Raw genomic sequence first — 8,624 nt, 5'->3', positions numbered from 1 at the left:
TATCTCAGCGTCGATGTTCAATACAAAATCTATTGTCAGCACGGAGCGGTCTTGTCAATAGGACATTGTACCTTTCATAACACTGTTCTCTGCTGCTGAATGCCTCGCAGTAACGCTGCTGAAACACTATGCTAAAACATATTCAACGTTTATGACGGATATATTTTCATGCAGACGCTCTACTTTGCAGCTGAAATGATTAACAATGCAATTTCTATGTGTATGTTAGTAGTAAATGTGGTTGTCACTGTTGTTGTTGTTGTTGTTGTCGTCGTCTGGCAGGTCGCAAATCTTCATTGAAATTACACATTAAACCTGCTTAGACTGCGAAGGCCCTTGGCTAGAGGTTAACCAGGGAGTATAAGACCTTATAAACTCCAGGAATATGAATATGAAAATGTCCTAGTAATTCATTTTCGGACCTCCTCTAGCTTGGGATCTTTAACGTGTGTTTTGGGTGATGTAATCGGGTAGCACTTAACTACATAGAAACACAGGTGTAAATGCACCCAAGACATGTGATGTAGGTGTTTGTGTGCAATCAGATCCCAATTTGGAAAATGAAGACAATGAAGATGCATATTAATGCCAGGTGCAAATGTAATCCGGCTAAATTGTATCCAGATTAAGACCGTGAGAACAAATTTCAAATTTTGGTCGAATGTCAAAGACTCATAACAAATTCGAACCCCAACCTGTCCGTCAAATGCGTCTAAACCGCTGTAGCGCCCTCTGGCTTTACACAATGAAATGCAGTAAACAACAGATTCCGCTGAATGTTGATATAAGAACTGAAAATATGACAGGTAAACATGTTTATTCCATATTGCAGCTGTAAAAGATTTGTTTACATGACATAATTTGAAAACATTTAAGAGTGAAACAGGCTTGTATTGTGAGTTGTGATGGGTAATGAAGGTTACCTTTTCATGTTTTGAGTTTTACAAGAATAAATGTGAATATGCCAAACTTTATATATCATCATATATCAAATAAATTGAGAGTGAACTAATTTGCAGTTAATTAGTTGGTCTAATTCACAGTAAATCAATCTAATTCAATCTGATCCACCTGTCAACATGTTATAAAAATATGATGTGTAATTTAAATGGACAAATGGCAAGTGTTATATAGCAATAAAAGACAAGTAGTAATTCAGGTTGGAGCTGCTGTAGTTCTCCTATTCAGCACCAGATTAAGCTAATGGGTAAGAACCAGGCCTAGACCATAATGCACCTCAGCCCTTCACAAATCATAGTGCAACAGTCTGCATTTTATTTTATGTATGAGTGTAAAAGTATGAATCTATTAATTTTAGTTTTTTTATGTCTTTGCAAATGGCTCAAAAACTCAATTAAAATGAGAGGGAATGGAATCTCTGTTGATAGAAATTAGAAGCATCCTCCCTATTAAGTCTAGATGTAATGGGGAAAATAATGGAAGTATAGTTAGTTGTAAGTCAACCCACACACTACCATAAAATGAGGATGAGAGTTTTTTAATGAAAGGTATTGATCTATTTTATTCATAGGTGCAAAACGTGAAAAGTCCAGGGAAGCAAACATTTTAATCAATCTCCATCTAAAGTAAATAGTTTCAACAAACCCAAAGCAGGAACTGTACAGTCATGTGGTTACAAATATCCTACAGCCAAAATAATGGAACCCTTGAGTTTAAGAACCGTAACCCCTGTTAAATTTTGATAAATAGCCCTCCTGATACAGTTAACTGTCTCGGTTGACCTCAGTTTCTAATACATGCGCTGTCTGTGTACATTACCAGTCCGCCCCTTTTTTCAAAATTCATAACTTCTATCATTGGCGGCGCTCTGTTCAGCATTGCATGTAATATACTACGCTGTTTACGACCGCACAATAAAAAGGGAAAATGAAAGAATTGTCTGTTGGATTACTGCTGGCCCAGAAAAGAAAACGAATATTGTTCTGTACGCATTCACTCCAAGAACATGATATTGTCAATTTTATGACTTTTTTTTTTTCTCCCCCTCTCTCTCTCTCTCTCTCTCTCTCTACAATAAACAAAAGAAATATGAACTTCATTTCCAGAGAATCTGAACTTCAATTTCCCCCGAAGAGACCGTGGTGTGGAGGAACGAGCGTATGAATATTTCCTGGCGGAGTGGGTTGTTAAACTGACTGTGAAATGGATTTTCTGAACGAGACGGGGCGTTCTGGGCAGCGTCCGGCGGATTCTTCATAAAAGCGGGAGTGGGCAGCGCGTCTAAAAAGCCACCGATGATCTCAGCGCCGACCCGGGTGTCAGGGGGTTCCTCCGCTCCGCCGCAATCTGGTTGTCAATCCGACGCCGGCTCATGCCAAGTACGCATCACCTCGCGCTTGTTCTTTCGCTCTCTCTCGTTTTCTTGCTCTTTTCTCTCTCCCTCTTAAGTGGCATAATGGCAACCATCTCTCTCTCTCTAGATATATATAAGGCTGCTTGGCCAAAAAAAACGAAAAAACAAACGCATTATCTCCAGTGTCCCGACCTCTTTCTGTACGGTTCGTGCGCTTCACCGTTAAGAACCTCTCAAACCACCACCTACGTTGAGTCATGCACTTTGGAGCGATGTCGGAGTCGGACTGCCGCGGTAATACTGTGGTAATGCGGTTTCACAAGGACCAGGAAGCTTACCGGATCGGGTCGGCCACGCTCGAGAAAAAAAACCAAAGCATCGACCGGCCCCGGGAGCGAGGGCGAATTACCCACAGGGGCGCAGCGCTGCGCCGCATGGGGTCATGTGAACCATGTGTGAATAAGAGACTGGAAATGATTGCTGGATGGAAAAAAAGACGAGAAGATGAGAGAGAGAGAGAGGGAGGGCAGGAGAGAAAACGGACATGTGAGGGATCGATAAAGTAATCTTTAGTCATAGGCAGAGCACAGGCCCGGGCTCGGGATTACACAGCGTGGGGCCATTACATGGAGAGGCCAAGCAAAGCAATTATGAGTCTCGGGAGGAATTGATGAGAACCCCATGGGGGGAAATGAGAGCGGTTAAAGGGATGGAAGAGGCAGAAAGTATGCGTATCGCTAACCGCCCCCCCCCTCCCCTTCAGCTTCACACAGCTTCATCCATACTACCCCCGCTAACCCCCTTTACATAACGCAAGAAAGCACATAGGAAGCGGTCCATCTAGCGTTCACATGGGGAATGGTAACGTTTCACCTGCTACACACGAAGCAGCCGTTGCGAAGGCCTTCCACTGAGAAATGGACCTAGAGGGTAGAAATAAATGTACTGGGGCTCAAACTAGATATAGCCATTGTAGAAGTTTCAACTGCCACTACTGTATGTATTTGAATTACTGCTGCTCCACCACAGGGAGGACTTCTTCAGAAAATTCCCGCTTTGTCCTAAAACGTCGTAACCCATCGAGAATCGCACCTCGCCGAACTTTGTTAGCATTCACTGGCTGTGGCGGTGTTGTTTATCACTCCTTCAGAAACCATTGGCTGATGGCAGACAACAGATGGCTGCGGTGTACATGTGCATCATCGTAAAAAGTTCCAGTTTTTATTGCATGCACTGCGTACAACAGCAAACTACTGCAGAACCATTGCTGCACATAAAAACACAGGGTCACAGACAGACACAGACTGATAATGTAGAATATATTGTCGTTAGCTATTGTTATGTTGATGTGGAAAAAGTTGCATATTGCAGCTTTAAAAAGGATAAGTTCTGCAATTTTTGACCTATATATATATATATATATATATATAATTTGATCTTGCATACCTGTAGTACTTGGATCCACAGTCTTCTACCAAACTGTACCTGGCTCCATGTGCAGTTGTTTACAATCGGACCTGACCGTCCGCAAAACTAGATCACTCCGCCAGTAACGCACTTTCACCCCACAGCGGTCCGTGCTGCGGCAGAGAAAAATATAGTTCTGTGATTTCCTGATTAGTGAAAGTGTGTGTAATAGTGGAATTGTGTCATGTTGACTCTCAGCTCCCCTGTTGAGCCTGCAAATGTCATTTTTTGGAGATATTTTCACAAACCTCATTTGGACTCATTGTTAGCGGCAATGTGTCTACTGACAGCTGACTCTGGAGCCAATACTCTCTGTGGGTCCAAGTACTACAGGTATGAAAGAGACTGATTATATATAGATCAAAAAATCACTGAACTTGTACTTTAAACATCCATTCAGCACTGACACAGGCCTATAGGATGCAATGGCAGCTGCAGCACTAATGGAAGACAGATGCAGCACAGATGCACAATAGGGGGACTTCAAACTGAGGCTCTCACTGCAGTTTGACTGTAAGCCTATTAGAGGCTCAGGCCACTAGTCCATCTACTATAAGTCCTATTATTTGGACCATAAAGCCTTGTAGTGGAGCCTGTATTAAACTCCTGGTGTCATCTCCTCTCACAAGCTCCCTAACCGGGGCCTGAGCCCTCCACACCAAGCCAACAACACACACACACACACACACACCTAATACCCTTTTCTCATCAGTGTTAACACGACTCTCCTTTCTTTCTCCCTTTCTTCTGCGTCTGCTGTCCTGTCTCTTTAGGTTGCTCTCTCAACCTTCCCCTCTCCTCTCTCGCCGCCTCTTTGTTCAACCGCTTTTATGTGTTCCTCCCCTATTCTTGCATTCTCTCACTTTCTGATTATTGACCGCTCTCCCTATTCCTCTCTGTCTCTCTTCTTGCCTTTTCAACCTTGATCTACCAACCTTTCTTTTCTCTTGCTCGCTCTTTTGTTTTCTTGTTTTCTCTCTCTCAACCATTTCACTCTTACACCCAACCATTCTCTCTCTCTCTCTCTCTGTTTTAATGTCCTGCCTTCTTTTTCTTTCGAGCTCACATTATCAACCTTTCATTTGCCTGCTTATTTCCTTGCTTTCTTTCTCAACCGTGCTCGCCTTCTCTCAGTCATTCTTCCCCGTCTTGCTCTCTTCTATTATTCCCTTTCTTGCTCGCTCGCTATCTCATTTTCATGCAGCTTTATTTATTTAGTTTTTTTTTTTGGGGGGGTTTGCTTTTTCTCTCCCTCCCATTGTCGGTTTCTCTTGATCTCCCTAACAATTCCCTATCCCTCGTTTTTTTTTCTTTCTCTCCTTCCATCGCGACAATAGGAGAGTCCCATTGTTTGACGCTGCCCACCTAATACCTTATTTTGATGCGAGTTTACATTGTCCAGCATGGTGAGCCATCTAATCCATGGAAGTGTGTGGGTGTGTGTGTGTGCGCTTCAGCATCTGTGTGTGTGTAAGCTTGAGTACTGTGTGTGTGTGTGTGTGTGTGTGTGTGTGTGTGTGTGGGTGACCACTGCAATCATGTCCCACTACAAACCGACTATCTCGCTCTATTTTAGACTCCATTCTCGAACATGAACAGACTTGTATCCTCCATTTGTACCCTCCCAAGGGTGCTGTACTCTAAAGATCCATATACAATACATGCGCCTGAATGTGTTTGCGTGTGTGTGTGTGCATTTGTACATGTGTGTGTGTGCCCACAGCTGGCTATAGGATCCTGAGTGGGACTGAAAGCAACATGTTTGATGTGATCATTGGGAATAGTGGATGGGGATGTAGCAGGGTGTGTGTCACTGGGAGGTCGTATTATTAAGTTACCATGGGAGACGGATCACTGGAGCTATACAGATACACTCAACTGCAGATCTATACCGGACCAGACACATGGGAGGGGTGTAACACATCTTGGGCAGCGCGGCGACTGGAATATCAATCGGAAAACTTACATATCTCAGGAGGAATACATGATGCATGCACCTCACACACAAGAGCATAGGGCATAGCATAGCTTTTCCACTGTATGTGTGTGTGTGTGTGTGTGTGTGTGTGTGTGTGTGTGTGTGTGTGTGTTGTGGGCAAGCCAGCTAGTTTACACATTTTGGTAATATCACTATCCGTCTTTCTCCTGGTCCCTGCAGGGAAGACTGACTGGAATAAAAGAGTAGCTCTCAGAGATATGGGCACGGTTTCAAGAAATATCAAATATACTATGTCCCATGTTGGACACTTGTATATTACGCTTATAAATTCAAATTATCCTTTAAATTCTGTATGAGCGCCCTGTATACTCGCATCCCTTTGGACCAAAAGACTTCATATAGGGAATGTGATTGTGAATGCTAAAGTCGTTTGAGCCTTTTGAGTGTGTCACTTTACCCCTACCTCCCCCCCGAGTTATTTGATGGGACAAAATAATGTGCCACATCCTTTTAAAGTTCCGTTTCATCATATTCCATCACATCAGAGTGTTGGGTAAAAATCCCAGAGGAAGAATTATTTCCAATTGGCATTAATGCTTCTTTTTTTTTTTTTTTTAAGTAGGCCACAAAGTCATTTCACCTCCCTAGAGTCTCTTTCTCTCTCTGTGCCTTGTCCATCTCTTAGTCTCGGGGGCCCCGAAAGAGTCAAACGCGCCGATTCTTCCCATTATTGGTCGGAAAAACATAAACACATGATGCGTACATCCGCCGACTCGTTTTTCCCACTGAGTAGATCTTCATTTTAAGCCGTTCCTAAATTGCCTATTTTGACCGAGGGATTCATTCCAAATGAAACAATTTGTAATACCTCAATTACAGCGACATCCATTCCCCAGTGGGCAGACACGGTGCCTGAGCAGCACACAAATACTGTAATTACCCACTCAGCTTGACTCGGTAGGGGGGTATATAGGCCACAACTGAGCCCCGGGCGGAGCATTATGCATGTGTACCGCCGTTTTTCAAAGACTGGGTCAGGACCCGAAGGTGGGCCGTAGGAAGATTAAAAACGGGACATCAAATTATTCTAAAGATATCGGTATCAAGAGCTACCGGCTAGATTAAGTGGCTGAAGCCTTCCCGAGTCCCCCCGTATTAGGAGGTAAGCTGAATCTGGGCAATGGACCAGTTACATCTTCAATACTTGATGAATAAAAACATGAGTAGCACTCGGTTTCTCTTATCTTGCGAGCGAGGAGTCCACTTTTTTCGGGGTGCTGGTCGAGTGTCTGGGAAGATGAAGCAAGTTCCAGAAGTGAAGATATTTGACATCATTTGGAAATACATTATCGCCCGAGTGGCTGCAGTGCTGAGCCGGTGGCGGGGCGATGAGTTAGGTGCAGCTACAGACTAAATTATGTCCTGGTATATTACACATGCCGCGTATAGGAGGTTCTCTTAATCTTTCGCAGTGAGATGAAATGTTTTAACAGTCATCAACAACGGTTATCTCCCCCGTGAGCCGCTTTCCATCATCAGACTTCATATTCACATACCCTCTAATGCATTTGAAGCATCACTTATCAGCCTACCAGAACGGGAGTCTTGACATTTCATGGGAAATTGCACCAAAAACTCCCCTTGGTACCCCGAGTCCATGTAAGAGGAAGATCACCGGAGTTGCTAAATGCGACAGCAATAGTTACTTTCCACTGCAAGTACTGGAATACATCTTTACCACTAAACTGACAGCGACCTTTAATAGCAAGACTATGGTCAAAACATAGAGACTAGTAGAGAAGATGGCTTTTCCGTTTCAGAACAGGCAAAAGAGTGAAATTTTTAGTTGCAGAATCAGGAAGAATCTGGCTTTTAAATCGCTAAAATAATATTTCTGGAGGTGATGGACCCAAGCTAGATTTGAAAGCAGACAAAAGAAATAATATAATGGAAATACATCTTTGACTGCAATGACAGATAGTATCAACGAAGGAGTGAGAGAGGAGGGCAATGCAAGGCTAAGAACTATTTACCCTGTGCATACTTAGCACAAATTAAGTCAAATAAGAACAAATCCTATAAGCCCAAATATAGTGCACATACACTACCAGTCAATGCTATGTTTTTCATTCTCTTAAAGTCGTTTTGGTCTAAAGGCTTCTGCTTAAATGCTTGAAATCTGTTTCTTAGACAAATATAAATAGTGCAGTTGATCCTGTGTATGAATTTCTTTCCAAAGCCTTTGCCTTTCCATCAAGGCAAAGGGCGGCTGCTTAAAGAATCTAAAATATGAGATAGTTTTGATCTGTTTAACACTTTTTTTGGTCACTGCATAATTCCATTTGTCTTATCCCATTGTTATGTCCCATTGTCCCACCAAAATAAAGGAAAATGTGTCCAAACTTTTGACTGGTAATATACCTCTGTGTATTATAACTCAAAAGGTTCCACAATGTGATAGCACAGGAAAATGAGAGCAATCTGCACACATAAGGACGGAAATGTCCAAAATGTATGGCTCTAATTCTTATTTATAGAACTGAGGATGGTGGAATAACTAAGCTCTTAACCTCACTTCACCTTTTGCACTATTTTCACAGTGAACCAAAATTTTAAAGACATATTTTTTTGCATCAGTAAGCCTCCATTTGGACATTTGCCGTATACTGGACCAGTGTGCAGGTTGCTGTCCTATTCCCATGCATATATAAAATGCATGCAGTGAAGCTCCTAGCATTGCATTGTCTGTCTCTCCCTTCTTTCTATACTGCCGGTTTACGACACAGTTACCTGGCTTCAGACAGGAGTCTCTTCAAGGCCAGATGTGCTCAGCCTCATTGTCATTAGTTTTAATAGGGCCTACTGTATGAGATAGAAAAGTTATGCTAATATGACTCATGTCTG

This window comes from Centroberyx affinis, unplaced genomic scaffold (genome assembly GCF_046629955.1).
Source record: "Centroberyx affinis isolate AG114_WGS23_722 - 3 ecotype Tasmania unplaced genomic scaffold, CSIRO-AGI_Caff_v1 ptg003305l_1, whole genome shotgun sequence".
In the NCBI taxonomy this organism is placed as follows: domain Eukaryota; kingdom Metazoa; phylum Chordata; class Actinopteri; order Beryciformes; family Berycidae; genus Centroberyx; species Centroberyx affinis.
This window is presented reverse-complemented; position numbering follows the sequence as displayed.